Below are 17,176 nucleotides of genomic sequence, written 5' to 3'. Positions count from 1 at the left end.
GAATGTTCTGTCTCCCTCTTCAGTTTGTTATGTAGGAATGAATCAGCGATCCAGACAGAACATGACTCATCACTCTCCTGCTGTCCTGTCCTAGCCTGTTCCAACAATTCATTTCTGCCTTAACATTTTTTTTTGTCCTTTGCTCGAGCATAAACAAACGCTTTCCCGGTAGCCATCAGCGTTCGCACATGCGACCGACTCAACGTTGAATAACCTAGGCTGCGTAACTGAGGTCGCATACATAAACATACTCGTCTTGCTGAATGTGGGTCACTGGGTACAGAAAGAAAAAGAAAAAAAACGCAGAGTCATTTCAGATCATTTTGCTGGAATCAATAGGCCGTGTGTTTCCCGGCATGAAAGCCAGCATTTGCCTCGGCTATCCCATGAAAAGGCTTTATTGTAGGCCAGATTAACTGGCAAAAGGATGGCGGTCATTTTGGTGTCTTTCTCACAGAGATACCTCATGCATTGTTGAATAATATTGAGACACAACTGGATGTCCAATGAAAATACTTCACTTTGGCATGCTAGTGTTGTCAATGCTTTTCCACTCATCTTGTTCGAGGTAGTCAAGAGTATGAGAAGTGTTTTCATAGCTAATCCAGATTCCGCCTTCTACCATAGCAATGCTCTTTCTCATTTGAATTGCTCTCTCAGAATGCCAATTGTTTGTTAGATCTGCACTTTATGGCACTGACAGTGTTTCTTACATATTTTAGTTTCCTTTGCAGTCAGTTTATCTCCAGTGCTGACATATACTGAATTTTAGAGGTGGGAATCTGAGCAGTACTTTTCTTAAAGGGTTATAGAGTGTGCGTGGGAGGGCACGTAGGGGGCGTCACTGTCACTTGGTCACCGATAAATATCACGTGTGAAGGTTTGGTTGATGTAGGAAGAGAGAAGGCAGGGCGCCAATGAACCTCTTGACCGCTCGTGTTTGAATCCTTCATTTTCGGTTGTGTTTACGTTTTGTAGATGGCCACTGCAACTGCTTATGTTTCCTAAGTTTACATGGATTGCTTCGAGACTGAAGTAATGGCATAAACACCATTGGAGGTCAGTTCTAGCTCTACGTGAGTCTTGGTGGATCAAGCAATCGCCTCTTTGTGACTTGATACTAGAAGAAAACTGAAGTAATTGCGCCAATAATATCAATCTAGTTCTGAGACTGCGTATATTTCTGTTTCTTCAACGTGCAGTTGCAACTTTTCTGTCTTGAGGTCTTATTGCTTGTTTTGGAGCTCATCACAGGATGGACCGACCGTTCGTTAGTCGTGTCGTGTTATTTGAGATCACTTAGTCCTCGTCATTAGCGAAGGATGCTTTCTCACATTTTCAAGCTGGAACGGCACTCTCCTCGCACCCCTCACCGTGTACTCACCTCTCATCTCCGCTTCTCTGGCTGCCGACACCCGCACGCACACAAACATTGGCGCTTTGATACAAATCCCAACGGTGAACTTCTATCAACTCCGGCAATAACGAGCTGTCACGGCCCTCAGTGATCTATCTGTCTGGATGTGTCAGCGTAGCAGTCAGGCAGACTGAAAGTCGCTTCCCCACTTCCAAGGCCTGCCAGTCAGCACCGAGGGCACCTCAGACAGGCCCGCATCGGCGCGGGATCATATCTGAAGGCTGACGCTGGATCAGAGGCGGGAAAAAAACAGTAATTCGGCGTTTGACCCCGGCTTCGCATATGGAAAAATAGAAGGCCGAGGTGCTAAAGCGATGACAGCTAAATGCCAAATGGGTTGTCTCGGAGGTTTTCACAACTGAGCGCCTCCTATTTTCAAGATAAGAGACAGATGGGAGTTATTAAAGTTGGAGTCTGGATTTATAAACACGCATTTACATGCAGGAATGTGTTTAAAGAAAGTCAGCGGGCACCTCGAATATCGAAAAGTCGGCGCGCGACACCGATGATGATGATAAACCCAAATAAGCCGCTCAGATAAAACCTGGCTGCAGCCATCACGACACCCCCGTTTAATGTATTCCCTGCACATGGCGCAAGATATATTATCTAGCCCTCCTTATTGTGGCGGTGATAAATGCAGCGCACATTAACTCCAGCAAATGTGTTTCTCCTATTTCCACAATAAAGGCACCTTACTTTCTTCTGACCTTCAGCTGGGTTGCAAAGCCAGCACAAAATATGCATTTAGAAGAAGCAGCGGCGAGAAGGCAAGAGAATGTTGGAGTAGATTGCTTTCTTTTGTACGGCAGCGTGCGAGAACATGCATCACTGTCCGCTTCCAACACGCCGCTAATATGCAAAAATATTAGGTAGGATCAGCAAATAAATATATGGAGGAGGGCTGCTGCTGTGACAGATGTTGGCCATTTGCATGGAGCTCCTCTGTCACGCCATTAGTCGAGTCTATCAGCCAAGCGATGGAGCGCCGTGTCAAATATTCCCAATGAAATAGCTTGAAGAAGACTTGCGGTGAAGTTTAACAATCCAAGAAAAAAGCTTCCTGGCTTTTGGTATCTTATTTTTGGGGGACAGATAAAGGGAGTTTAGGAATAGGGAAGGAAAGTTAAAAAAAATGAAAAAAATGAGACCCATAAGACAAACAATGGTTAAATACATTTGTTTTGATCAGAGGTGTCGAACTCAGTTTGTTTCGTAGGCCACATTAACGCCAACTTGATGTCACGTGGGCCGTACCATTTTATTTTGGGCCGTAAAAGTTAACTTACTAGAATGGCACATTCGACAACCCGGGTCTGAATAAAGAACCGGCGTCTTAAAGAGGCAAAAATGTCTCAATTATTGTTGATTTTTCAATAGCCCAAAAATGTTTTGGCTACTAAGAATGAGCAGATTTTCCCTGTAAAACCAACAGTTAAATTATCCAGGAATTCCGGTCGGTCGCAGCAATGGCTATTGTACCTGAAATAATATTTAGTGGAAAGTCTTACCTGAAGACTTAAGACCGCTGGGGCAAGTCTAACGACATATTGTTCCTCTCATCTTCCCCTGAGAGTAGCAGCTGAGTCTGCTATTACATGTACCCGTGTAGTCCACGTGCCTCACGTGTGTTCTTATGTTCCCCGATTGGCAAGTTCGTTAGAAATTGATTCAGGCACAACCTCGGCTCGAGCCATCTCAGCTTGCAGCTCGCCGCGTGACTTCAGGGATAACGTCTGCACACCAATCTGAGCATAAATGACTAAGAAGAAAGTGCATCACAGGAACAATCTCCTTTATTAACCCCCACAGAAACATAGCGGATTTGAACAAGGCCTCCGCTGGTGCTCAGCGTATCGAGCCTGTCGCCGCCATTCAGTCGTAATGGCGCCGGGTCATCAAGTGGCGCTCAGAATGGAAAACACGAAAAAACACGTATTGATTTGAAAATGTCTTGTTCTGTTATTTTCAAAGCGTTCATCTGTAGGTTTTTTTTTCCTCCCTCCGGTCGAGGCACTTTATACAACAGTTCTGTGATCAGTGTTTCTTTTTCCTACGTGTGTGTTCATACATGTATCAAATTTTGTCGGCCGCGGAATACGTACGAGCCGGCAAGAGAGTCGTATATCTGGCCAAGTGCAGCCAATAAAGTATAATTCATGAGTGTTACAGTGCCCGCGGATAGTAGTCATTACTCTTGTGTTGGTGTGCGTGTAGTATATCAGGGCTCAAAACAACAGCTTTCATCGCTATATTGATTGCCTGACATCTTCTGAAACATGATTTTTTTTCCTTTTCTTGGGAAAGCGAAAAAGAGAAAAAGATGGATGATATAAGAAAAGGGGGAAAGCAGCTCTATGTCTTAATCGCGCTCTACGTGAGACGTGTCTATATTGCCTGCTGGGGAAGAGCTGGACGGCGACCGTGCGCCGGTTCAGCCCCATTTCCCCCGTCTGACTAAATCCAATCTCCAAGCCAGCGTGATGTACAGTACGCTATGGCGTTTTGTTCCTCCGAGCCGACAGCGCGCCGCATTCTTTTTCTGCTGGTCAGCAGAAAATTCCTCACTTGGGCAACAGTTGCTTCTCTGTGGACACGTTGCTAAGGTGGTGAAGGCCAAAGAACATTTTCATGTGATCGCTAGCTTCTTTTTCGGAGAAGACTGGAAGCCCGTTTGCTTTCATGGCTCCTCCCCTTCAACGTCATGCTTCTCCATTGGTGTCGTGGCATCTGACGTGCGTGTCTGAAAATGTAAGGAACCCGAATAGTGAAAAGTTCAAGTGCCAGCACGGCATGGGACTCTTCACGGAAGGCTTGAAGGTCTGATCTCACGGAGATTTGAGTTTGTTCTTCTCACTCTGAGGCCAAAGTTTGGCATTTACTTTACAGGTACAGTTAGTTCTTGCCTTCACGGATATGATTTTTGAGTATTAAACGTCCTTCCCCAAACAGTGGCCGATTTTGGCCTGTTTACAGTTGAAACGAGGAACCCGAAGGAAGCTGTTCCAGATAACTCGGCTCGATTTAATTTAAAGGGCTTTGATCAAAATCTCAGTAGTGGCGTGCTGATCAGAGTGTGGAGTCTCTCGTGATAGTTCCTTGCACGCTGCAATAGGCTTGACCTTCTGCAAGATTGCGAAAAGTTTTTACCTCTTGTCGATGCGATTCTCAGATGTCCTAAAACCTTTGAGTTTGTGAATGCCAAAAGTGTGGCAGAGTGCAAGAGTCCAATGTTTCTGCATGACATATCCCAGATCGCTCTGAGGAGAGTGTCTGCCAAAGTCAATAAAGTGGCCCTTTTGAAGATTCCACCATTTTTGGTCAGCTGTCCGTTGCTTTTTCTGGCATCCGACGATGACCTTTTCTGGCGCAGGTTCAAGTGCGAATGTAACGGGACACCTCGTCACCGTGAGGGAAAGGAATTTGTCTATTCACTCCAAAGAACGGCAAAGGTCAGAATATGCTGACACTGAACAGCAAAGCGCTCATTTCAACCATTCCGCTCGGATTGATTTACCAGACACGCAGCAGGTCTCCGACGTAGGAGAGGTCAGGTGTCCCGGAACGGCGGTCATGACGTAAGTGTGGCAAAGTGAAGTCGTTTGAATCTGTCGTTGCGTGACAGCATTTCCCAAGCAGATCTGAGGCCATCCGTGTCTGCCAAAGCCACTAAACTATTCCTTTTGATGCCGTCACAAATTTGTCCAGCTGTCCATTTCTTTCAGGTCCTACAAAAAGACCTCTTTTGGACTCTGCGCTTGATTTTTTTCCCTGCCAAATGGCCTCAAAGGGGGTCTTCGGGGAGCGTCCCGTGGCCAGAACGCACACCTTAAGACGGTTCTATCATTGCAACTGCGATTCAATACAACAGCTCTTAACGCGTCCCCGAAGATGAATCCGAAAGCTTGTTTTTGGCCTGATTAGAAGTCAAACGGCAGCCGCAGGTCACCGTGAGCAATCTCATTGAATTAGTCATTGAAAAATGCTAATCCCCTTATCCGCATACATCATGTTTTCCGCGTCCGAATGTCTGTTAGGCGTCGCTCGGCTGTCTTTTCTGCCATCAGCACTCGTTCAATCTTTCTTCATTCCATCGAGTTCCTGGTGGGCTGCTCGTGAACTCGATGGAATCTCCGATTTTTACACGGGCGCCTGATATACGGCCGTATTAAAGAGGGGCGCTTTCCGTTGGACGAGCGCGGTTTAATCTAAATCTAAAGATACAACTCTCAGGAGGCCTTCTCTGTAATCATGTCGGACTGACGACGGGCCTCGCCGTCACTCCGTCGCCATCTCATTTGATCATCCGCATTGCAATTATGGCGCAGATTCGAATGCCGTCGGGCTCCCGGGTCATCGACGGAACGTGGCGAGGTGGCGTCGCGTGCCTGGCATCGTCTCACGGCGTAAAATGCAAACAAATCTCACCGTGATTGAAGTGGGCGGGCACGTTGCTAGCGGTGGTGAAGACTATTAGTCTCACAGTAAATAAAATTTAATGCGCACGCCAATATTGTAAAGTCACTGTATATCCCTTAATCAAGCAGTCACGCTAATCTTGTAATAGGTTTGTGTGTTTCCTTTCTGTCGACTCATTTGCATATTTCCACCCATCCTAATGAGGAAGGCTAGATTAAAACAGAGGAGCGCACCTACAAGGTGCCTCCCTTGATATCTTTTGATTTATTTACCCGCCTCGACTTCAATTGATCTTCATTCCTTCCGGTGATTGAGATAGGATTGCTTTGAATTTCATGAGTTTGAAGTAGTAAACAAATGTTTGACTTGAACGGTGCAGAAAAGTCCCATTTGAGCCTGTAATTTGTTGAGTGGGACCAAGAATTAGGGAATGCTGGAGAATGAAGACGCGTTTATAAGAAATTGAAGCCGCAAGGCCATTTCTTGAGTGGCCTCTCTGCAACCATGCAGAATAATGAAAATAAGTCTGTCCATTAGACAAGCTAATCTGATTTGGTTGATGTTTTCATCCCAGACTGAAGGTCTGTTGTTCTTTGGCTCTTTTTATAAGTGCTCCTGAGGGTCTGCCACACACACACACACACACACATACAGACGCAATCATGTTTTCATCGCGTTGAGGGTGACATTTCATTGATTCACTTCAATTTCCCCGGGACTTACCCCAAGCATAATCATGGAAAGAGTATTCATTGTTGTTTGTTTTTTTGCAAACATGTATGCAACATCCACAAAGCGCTCAATTATGGTGACACCATTCCATTCACAGCATGTCACAATTTACTAGCAAAGGCGGATAATGATAATAATAGACAGAAGCCAGTAGAGTTGTGGACAGCCAACCTAAAAAGCCATCTCTTTCAAAGCCTTTTGTTACTCTCTAATTCCGTGATTTACTTCCAGATGAATACCAATTTCACATTTCGGATTCACCATGATGACGTGCCTCGCTGCCAAATCGTGTGCTCTCACCACCTCATTTGTTCAGCTAGCACACTTTCCAAACCACGTTATCCCCAAAGGAAGAGAGTCTCCGTTCTTGTCTTAAGACCTTTTTTAATGTTGCGTAACTCAGTACAGCTCTGCCTTGAAATAGGGATATTTAAAGCATACATTTCCCATACTAGAAATGAATGGGAATGCCATTAATCAGTTCAGTCCGATCTAAAAAAAAAAGAAAAGTCGCCAAAAATTGAAATGAATCAATGATTCCAGGTTCATTCATCATAATTTAACCACCAAGGACCATAAAAAAAGATAACTTTGACAACTGCAGTAATATTAGTCATTGTTGAGGATAAAAAAATAAATACATGCCTGTGAATGTTGCGCTACTTGCTTGTTTAATGCTTTGTGGTTAAATATGCATTGCTTAAAGGCTGTTGAATTTGGATAACCTACCGAGTTGTTTAGAATACATATGTTTTGTTTAGTTTGACGGTAAAATTCAACTGGTGGAGGCTGCATTTTTTGTTAACAGAAGGTTACGTATAAAAATGGGTGACCTACTGTGATGCAAGCTGGAATTAAGTTTAAAAAACACAGCACAATCCAGAAAAAGATGCAGTTTTAGTCGCTCGCAGATGCGCTTGCCAGAGTTGCTTCCCTCCACTGTTCTCTGACTGGTTTCCCCCCGCCCTCTTTTCATGAAAACAACACAGGAATCCTCTTAGCTGCGAGCAGAAAGAGCGAAATTTACAAGAGGAGCAAAGTGGATGAGTAGTGCTGTTGTGCGCTGCTCAACGGCACCCTTTGACTGCAAAAGCAAAGGTCAGGGCATGGCACCCCAAGCCCGCCAGCCTCCTTCTTGCGCCACTGCGTCCCAAAGTATTTGTACATGCGTGTGTTTGTGTTTGGGGGAGTAGAAAGCTCAGCCTGTTAAAATTGCGGTTAATCCGGAGCCATATTGTGTTTGATTTGGATTCGAGTGTTTATGTGGTGCATGACAATCTCATGACAAAACACCATGTGGCCAAGTCTTTTTATATATCCATTGCAAACCGTCACGTTTGGTTTGGGAGGCTTTGGAGCTCGAACACTTGGCCTTTGTGTGGTGACTGACAAGGAGAGATTTTTCCATGGGGGGGCAGCGAGGGGGTCGGTCGCTTTCCGCACCATCCCATGATCCTCTCTTGGCCAAATTGCGACTTTGATAAGATTGGAGCAGTCATTTCCAGCAGAGAATGATTTTTATTTCTACTCCCAGCCCAGCTTTACCTTCCCGTATGAAATCATAGACCATGGCAACCATGGTTGGAATACAAATGATCTTTCAATTCAAACGCTGGCACTGAGTCGTTGGAGAGTCTTTCACAGACCCTTAATCTAATAGATAGAGCACATTGTGCCGGTTTATATCCCGGGTTAAGACTCATTGGCATTTACAAATCACATTTAAATGGGCTCTACCTTGAAATTAAAAAAGACCGGGATGGGGAGCAATGTAGTAGTCATTTGTCGTATTGCTAGCGCACAACGGGGTGTCTAAACTTGTAGTCTGAGCCGTCGAAAGACAACTTGAAATCGTTCTGTTTTTGTTTATTAAAGACGGCACCAGAATCGGGTAAAAACAAAAAAAGATTGTGTTTTTAAACTGAATTTCTCGGTATTAACTCATATTGGGAGCGATAGACTATTCGAATTGTGAACCTTTGTAGTGGATCCTTCACGTATGGAATTATACATACATTAAAATTATGCTTGTGATTTAGTGCAGTCATCTTCCAATATTCAGAGTAATTCCGTCTATTTCTATTAACGCAAAAGTAACATTTATAGTCATTCAATCTGTTTTGGTCAAGATTTTGGCAGTCACTCAGCAAAAGCCCCAAATTTAGCTAAATATTGGCAATTCCCGGCCTTATTTTTTAACATTCTTATTAGTCCAAAAGCCTCTGCAATCCGATACTGTAGCAGAAAATGGGATTTTCACAGAAGACCGTTTAGTGAGACGCCACCCACTTTTTGGGGACATATCTCCAGAGGACATTAAACCGATAGATAACCACACATGACCCTTTGAGTAATAGATAGATACAAGGCGGGACATAACATTTAGGATGCTGCACTTGTGCTTCTATAAAAAGTCGATTGGCTGAAAAGGCATTAAGGAGCCTCAGATGGCTTTGGGGATGCAGAACGTGGCAATTGATGCTGTGCCGTGAAGTACTGAGCCAAGAAATCAACATCTAGGTCACGGGAGACTGTGAAAGCACCAAATCGCAGCCTTAACTACCAAATAAATCCAGGCACACTTTTGTGAGCGACAGCACACTTTAAGGCTCGGGGCGGAACATCAAACCGTCATTTGCGGGCCCGCTGAGGAGAAAGAAAGAGAGAGGGGAGCCGAGGTGGGGCGTGGGGGGCCGCGTAAGTGTTTCATCGTCAGGATCCAGAAGGTGTAAGTCGGTAATGGGGTGCTATCCGCCTTCAAACGTCTCCTTCATCACGACAGTCAGCACTCCCCTACTCGCCGGCGGGCACGAAGTAATAACGCTCTCCCGACCGACACGAGCCGGCCACCGCTAACGGGAAAAGATGGGGAGGTCAAAGGTCAGCCTCCTAGGGGAACCCAAATCACGTCAGGATGCACTCATCCTCCCGTCCCGAACGGATGAGGGCGCTTTTCCCCTTTTTTTTGTTATTATCGTTATTGCGCTCCATCCCTTCTGGAATGTGGCGTTAGGGAACGGCTGGGTGATATACGAACCCCGTGGCAAGGTGAGAGTCCCCGTCCCTTCTTAATTCAGTCCTCGTGGCTGAGTGCACTGGCACCGCGGCGCTGATGGATGACGCAAGGCTCATTAGGAAAAGACAACAAAATCAATAGAGCAGGCACAGAGGTGTCAGCACTTCACAAACGCCAGTAAAAAAATAAATAAATAAAAATAAAAACACACACAACAACACACCGATAGTCTTTTAAATGACTGGCGCGCGCGTGTGTGAAATTTGGCCGTCCAGGCGTGCCGTGAGTGATTGATGCTGATGGACACTTCATGGATAATGGATGAAATGTAATATACGAGGCGGCGCCCCCTTGTTTTTGTGTGACACAGAAAGGAGAAGCGAAAAAAAGGCAGAGGCTGCTAGACTGTGACCGCTTTCTAAAAAAGCGTGATATTGGAGAAAAAACATGGAAAAGTCATTGTGGCTGAATGCTAATGTGCAATTTGTGCAGTGGCTGAGCGGTTAGCACGTCGTCACCGTTCTGAGATCGAGGGTTCAATCCCTGGTGGATTTCTTGTGTCAAGTTTTTGCATTTCCTCCCCGTGCTCGTGTGGGTTTTCTCCGGGGACTCCGCTTTCCGCCCGTTGAACACTCTAAATTGCAAAATGGGTTTTTGTGATGACTTTGAGAAGATGTTCAGGTCAACCATCCCGCCTTCTTGGCGAAATGTGCTTTAAAATCGTCGTCGCGTGACACCCGCATTTTGTAATTATTTCATCTTCTGGCGAATTCAAAGATATTTTGAACAGTGTTACTTAACTCCTCGAGTGTGGCCATTTTTTTCCGGTGGCTTGGAGGTGATAACGTGCACGTTCTTATCTGCGGGAGGGAAGTAGCAATTTTATGATAGCGCACGCGGTTGAGCTTCTGGACGCGGTCGACGACGGGTTGAAGATATTGCTTCACAGTTTGCCGTTTGCGGCCTCAGACGCCGCGCATATCTTCCTGTGCGAGCCTCTGCACTTGGCTGTTGATTTCCCAGTTTGACTACAAGCGCCTCAGCGGTTACGCTTCTCTGCTCGATTCCCGGCAAAAAAAAATGTTCAGATTTTCCCGTCTCCGCCAGCGTGTTCTCATCCCCAACGTGGACGGGCGGTCGTGGAATTCCAGAGTAAAGTTCATTGAGGAGATCTCCACTCCGCTCCACTAACAGTGCAGTAATTGAATTGAAATCAAACCTAATTGGATTGCCGAAGGAATGCCAGTGAACAGCGCGCGGCTTCCCGGGGAAGATGTACAGGTCACGGTGCGGGTGTGTGTGTGTGTGCGTCTTTGTGAGCTACGCGGGAAATGAGGATGAGGTGACGCTCGATGGCGAGGAATTAGATTATCCTAATCATTTTCACCAGGAGGGCTGCCGCGTGCGGGCGTGGCGTGGAGGAGGGCATCCCGCCCGGCCAGACGGGAACATGCTGACAGTCAGCAACTTTACTTCTTCTGCAAGCCTTTTTTGTTGTTGTTGTACGGTAGAGATACTAGTGTGTAAATGTGAACTATTTTGTTCATTCTAAGCTCCAATTAACACTAATGTGAGAAGAAATTGTTTTTTTTAACTATACATTACTGAAACAATAAGCTGATTTTATTTTATTTTTTTGCTATAATGGCAATATTAGATTTTGGAGAGGAATTTGCGCTCAAAAATTGGGATTTCGGGAGCGTTACGATGGTAGGGAATGTTGTCATAGTGTATTTTTAAGTTTTTTCATTGTGGTACAGTGAAGACCCAATAGAACGTTACTTATTGTGCTCAAATTTGGAATTCTACTCTTGGTTGATCCAGAACTATGTTTAAGTAAATCCACAAATTTATTGTGTTGGTCCATAGCCCTCTTTAAATGGGAACAAACAATTTGGTTGTATTCATTGCAACAACAAAAAAGGGGGAACTCATCGTATTTTTGTTTGATTCACTTAGCCACGTATAGCACGCGTGGTGGTGGTCATGCATTTTTCTAGCAGTATGCAAAAACCACTACTTTCTAATAAGCGTATATGGATTGCTCCGCTTCATGGGTTTTTCCAATCAGAAAGTTTGACTTCCAATCTCATTATTTCGACTGGCCAATTTTCATCTCGCCGAAGGAGTTGGGGGCATCCCATGGGCCCACGCTGCACATGTATTCTTGATTTTGTGCAAGATGAGTAACCTCTTTTCTCCCTAAAGCCTTCTTTTTTTTCATATATACTTCATCAGAAGTTGTTTCGGACTTGATTTTCGCTGTAGGCTCCGACAGGACTCCAATTAGATGGACGATGGAATTAATGAAATCTGTCTATCTTCTCCTCCTTCTCCTGCTCTATTTATCCCAGTGCTCAGGGGGACACTCGGTCTGGATTCAGTCAGCACAGTGGCTTATCTTCTCTTACTAAATTAAATATGTGTAATTGATGGTTTCATAAACAGAGCTAACCTTGCCAGCAGCAATCGGGAACTGCCACCGAGGACTTCCCGGTGAATATGTATTGTGTCGGAGAAGAGTTCGCACACACCGTATACTTTCTGCCTCACTTTGAATTAAGCGAGGAGGGGGAAAGGTCAATTGGAGTTGTGTTCTTTTTTTTTAATTTGTATTCTTTGTGCCCGTCATGTCTCCTGTCAGTTGGCGTGTTTGTTTAAGGCAACACGCTCTTCCACTTTATTGTTATTCCGTTTTATTCCGCCTTCTATGAAAAGGATCAGGAGCAGAAATGTCCTTGTGGAAGTACAGGAAAAATATTCTGATAACTATGAATGGAGGAAAAAAATAATAAATCCCAAGTGGAAATCTTTCATCAGTTTTCAATGTCTGTAATGACAAAAACTAAATCCCTTTTTTTATTGTTAGATACATCTTCTAGACCGGGGGTGTCAAACATACTGGTCTAGCTGGCATGAATGTGTCCTGCAATCCAAATTGACTTTGACCGCAATATCCAGATTTTTCAAAGTTCTACTTTTCAAAAGTCATACGTCCTCCCCAAAATGGCAACTCGTCGTAAACTATATAAGACAAGTGACTCACCTCAAAGGTCCTCAAATGCTGGCAACAGCATAATGAATGCATAAAAAAGCTTATCCGCATTTTTTTCCTGCGGTCATGCTATCAATAACCAAGACATATCCATTAATGTGAAACAGCCTAGTGTGGGCCAAACCAGCATTTAAACAAACCTCCATTGGGACTCATTTCCCCCAGACTCTCCCGGGACCAGAACACACAGCAGTCCTGGTCCATATACGGCCCTGCTGGGACCCAAACGCTTTGAAACGTAGAAAGCGACGACGCACATCGGAAGGCACGCTTACTCGGGACTCTACTGATGTCGGTCGGTGGGGATATTTAAATGAACCAATGAGATTGAAAGATGAAAAATGGGCCAGCATAGACTCTGACTTTGACTAATGCTCGTAATTGGAAGGAAACAGGAATGCACTGTCCATGTATTAACTAATGAATGTTGCTAATATACACACACGTGCACACACGCTCCTCATTGCGTATCTCATTACTTACAGTGTCATCATCCGACGAAAGTTGCAAAGCAAACCCCAAATTTCTGTCCAAGTCGTTCGTGATGCTTTGAATTTTTGGCCAAAAACGGGGGAGGCTGTTTACATCGTTTTTTTGCTGTATTGTCAATTTCTCAAGCTACAGTGGAGCCGATATCTCATGTTGGTGTGCTTCCAGCTTATCCTGATTTATCGGCTGTCTGGCCGCAGCACTCTCTTGTGTGTTTAGGTGCTAATTAGAGAACAACACACATGTATGTGAGCACACACACACGTGTGGTGTGACCACCAGCTCACATGTGATAGAGGTGGTGCTTTATCAACAGAGAAAAGTGGGTGTTGGACCAGAAGAGGGTCTTAAATTAGTGGTGACACCTTAAAAAAAGCCTCGAGCACAAAATTATTGTACAAGCTAGGGATGCGCCAATCGCATGTTGATGTTTTTTTTATCTGACGATATTGAATCATTTCGTATTTTGGGATTCTTAGTGCTCTCTGGTGAATGAAAACTAATTGAAAATTACAACATCATTTTTTGGTGGTTATTTACTTTACATTTGGCAACAGGCATGTTTTTTTCAAAAGAAAAATCTCTGGTTTCTAGATGAATGTTTTTATCAAGAAGACATTTTCTAAAAAGACATTTAGAAACGACTTTGTTCTCTCTTCAGGGGAAAAAAAAACTATACTACAAAGGTATTACTTGACTAGCTTGCAGTGCCTTGATTTGAGGCTACACAGATCTGTTACTTTGAATTTAATTAACTTGTGTATTTCAAGCTTGGAGAGCCTGTTCTTATGTTAATACGCTTGACAAAAGCTACAAATACACGTCGACTATATTCTTTGAAAAATCTCTTTGAAGATCATGCTAGTAAATTAAAGTCATTAAAAGTTCGTTCACATTTGTAAAACGACTGTAGAATTTGAACAAAACATGAATGATGTTCAACCCTCTTACAATTGAACTTTAATAAAAAGTAGTCTGTGTACAGATAGTTCTTGACACATTAATGCAGGAAAACATGACTTTTAACCCCCCAAACAACCCCTCAATTGCCTTTTCATTCCGGACTTTAACGGTCCAGGTTTTTCTATTTGATTGAGCAACTTTCTAATACACGGACCCCCAAACCCACCCCTGTAATCTGGGAAGCCTAAGAGGGAGAAGTGCAGCGCATCACTCCATAAATGTATGAGTGTCCAAAATGAAGAGGCGCTGAGAAATGTGTGGGCAGCAGACTGGGAAGCATAGCCAGGCTTACTAACAGGATTGGAGGGGGTCCGAGGGGGGAGTTATGGAGGTGGTGGGGGGTCGGCTTCACTAGATAGATTGTATAAAGGTGCAGGCGGGTTCATGTGGAATGTCAAAATAAATGGGAAGAGATGTGCTTTAAATGCTTTTAAGTGGTTTATATACTGGTAAATGGTGAGCAGTGTGATTGACTAACGTAACATGAATGCATTTAAAAAATTGCCTGAGGCATTTTCATTTTCATCGCTTTACTGTGGTAGTCAATTGAAGGATGACATTTTATATTCACTTGATTGTAAATGATGCACGTTGATAATTAGGCTACAATTGGGAATTAAGGCCACGCACAGATGAATCAATAGCAGTGTGGAATTGTGTTAGAGAGTTTGTGGTGGTTGGGAAGACGACTTGTTAAGTTCCTGAAGGTCAAAGTAAGCCACGAGGAATATTTAATGAAAGGTTATTCTTTCTCTTTATTCTCCATCCTTCAATTCACCCGTCTTTCCTGGCCTGATGTCCATTTTTTTCCCCCCTCCTGCCTCCTTCAATGGCTTGAAATGACTACGGGGAAAGTTACGGCGAGTTCAGGTGGAGTTCACGCTCAGACTTACTTGGCCCTTTTTTCTCCTCTGTTAGCCGACATGTGAAAATCTTCCTCGGCTCGCTCTTTGACACGCGATCAACGTCACTTTGGCCCAGTTCAAAGGGTCTGCGTCATTCGCTTTTGTCTACGATAGGACGCCGGCCCTTTCAAGTTACCTGGACTACAAGATTCTGGTCAAATTAGTCCTTTCTTGAAGTAAAAAATAAGACTTTGCTTTTTTTTCCTCTAACAATCTTATCACTACAAACAAAAACAACCTTAACTGTTACCCACCTGATCAACATCCCAAGTGTTAAAGCTACAGTAGGCCTATTTCTGCCATTGCAGAACTCGTACCGACGACTTGATGTTTTTTCAGGGGGCTCCATCCATACAGCCCACACTTGCCCCCTCGTGGACAAGCAGCTCATTGCATTTGCACGTACGGCGGCGTGTCGACGCGGGTCAACGTGGGCGTCACGCTGCCAACAAACTGTCTGTCTCTTCGGCGAACATCCTGTAATCTCTCTGACATATCCGAGACCCCCCACGCCCGTGCCCATCACACGGCGCCACAGTAACGATCCTTATTAGGCAGCCCGGAATGAGGGAGTTTTCATTAGGTCGTGTGCGCCGCATTTGCATTTGCACTGTGTGATCCGTGTGTAATCTGTGTGACACCAGGCATTGAAGAGGCACACACATAAGGGCTGATATTTACTAGGCAAACGCAGCAAAACCATTGGATGACAGCCACGCGCCATTCATCAATTCTACAATCTACATGATATAGCATGTCAGTAGTAAAACATTTTTTTTTAAATAAAGTAGGCCTGCATGTTTAAATACTTTGTTACAAGCACTTGGAGTTTTCATTTCTGCCATTTGTTTGCGTATCTATGATGTCTTCTAATGACCTTTGACCTTTACTGCCTGCCTTTGAACACCAAATCTTTTTGACAGATTCATATCATTTTAGATCAGTTTCCAAATGCAAAGATGGCATGTTACTATTTTAATTCCACGTTACCACGACGACTATTTTGTGTGTGGAAATGTACTTGCACACAACAAAAGTGGCATTGGATTGGATTGGATTAGATAACTTTATTCATTTCATTGTGACAGTAGCAAGAAAAGGCATAGTTATAAGTTAGACAGTACAGTCGCAAAGGCCGCAGAACAACAAAGCAAAAGCAAAAAGACAAAGTACAAAGCAAATCAAAGTCAATGGGATCATTAAGAATCACCAAATAAAATCATTAAGACAGAAAAGCAGCAAAAACTCAAAACGAGACATACGGAAATGATTGAAATAAGGGGCATATTCAACAATATTTTCATCATCTGTACCCACAACTGGCCCACGGGCCATACTTTGGGCACCACTCTTTTCAGCAGAGAATCTTGCTGCTCAAACAAGTTCGTTATTTTTCATCATTTCAACGATGGAATGTCACATTTATCACGTGCCAATGTTCCATTCAATCCTCTTTAAAGTTCCACCTCGCAACTTTACACGTTATATTTCAAGTCAAACCTTTTATTTGATGACATTCTCGCGCTCTCTATCTTTCTCATCCATATCTTCCCATTCCGTGCTCATTTGTTGGATGCTCTATCATATCATGCAGCATTTCAGCCAACCAATAAACGGGGGCACTCTACCAGAGAAATGTATTTATCTTGCACATGAACTCCACAGCGGCCTGTCTCCAGTAGTTCTCCCTGGCACTTAATTTCTATTAATGGTTCTGCAACTGGCGCTCAATTCCAATAGAGCGCACATGGGGGAAATGTGCGTAGGCAATTATCCCCAGTAATGTGCACGGTCCAAAACCATGCATCTGCTCGTTGTGTGTTACAGGAAAGACCGTGCGGCGTGCATGCCAACTGGTTAACATCATAGTGTTAGATATTACTTTAAGAAATCACATTGGTATACATTGCATTTTTTTAGAAGAAGAAGAAGCCATTTAAGTCATATGCTACAGTGTTTTTAATTTAATCTCAAAGAATTTGGTATGGTTATTTCGACAATGATGCCACTTGTTGCTAGGCAGGTTTTGTGCAGCTTCATCTCAGGGCCTGGCCTATAAAACAGTTGGCAAATGACTGAATGTCAAACTGCAAGCTGGATCAGGACACACTAAGAAATTGTTCCCAAAATACAACTATAATGTTATGACACTGTTTTTTAAACGCATAGTTGAAAAATTA

Source organism: Stigmatopora argus, chromosome 21 (genome assembly GCF_051989625.1).
Source record: "Stigmatopora argus isolate UIUO_Sarg chromosome 21, RoL_Sarg_1.0, whole genome shotgun sequence".
Lineage (NCBI taxonomy): Eukaryota > Metazoa > Chordata > Actinopteri > Syngnathiformes > Syngnathidae > Stigmatopora > Stigmatopora argus.
The sequence above is the reverse complement of the archived record's forward strand: the minus strand, read 5'-3'. Positions refer to the sequence as shown.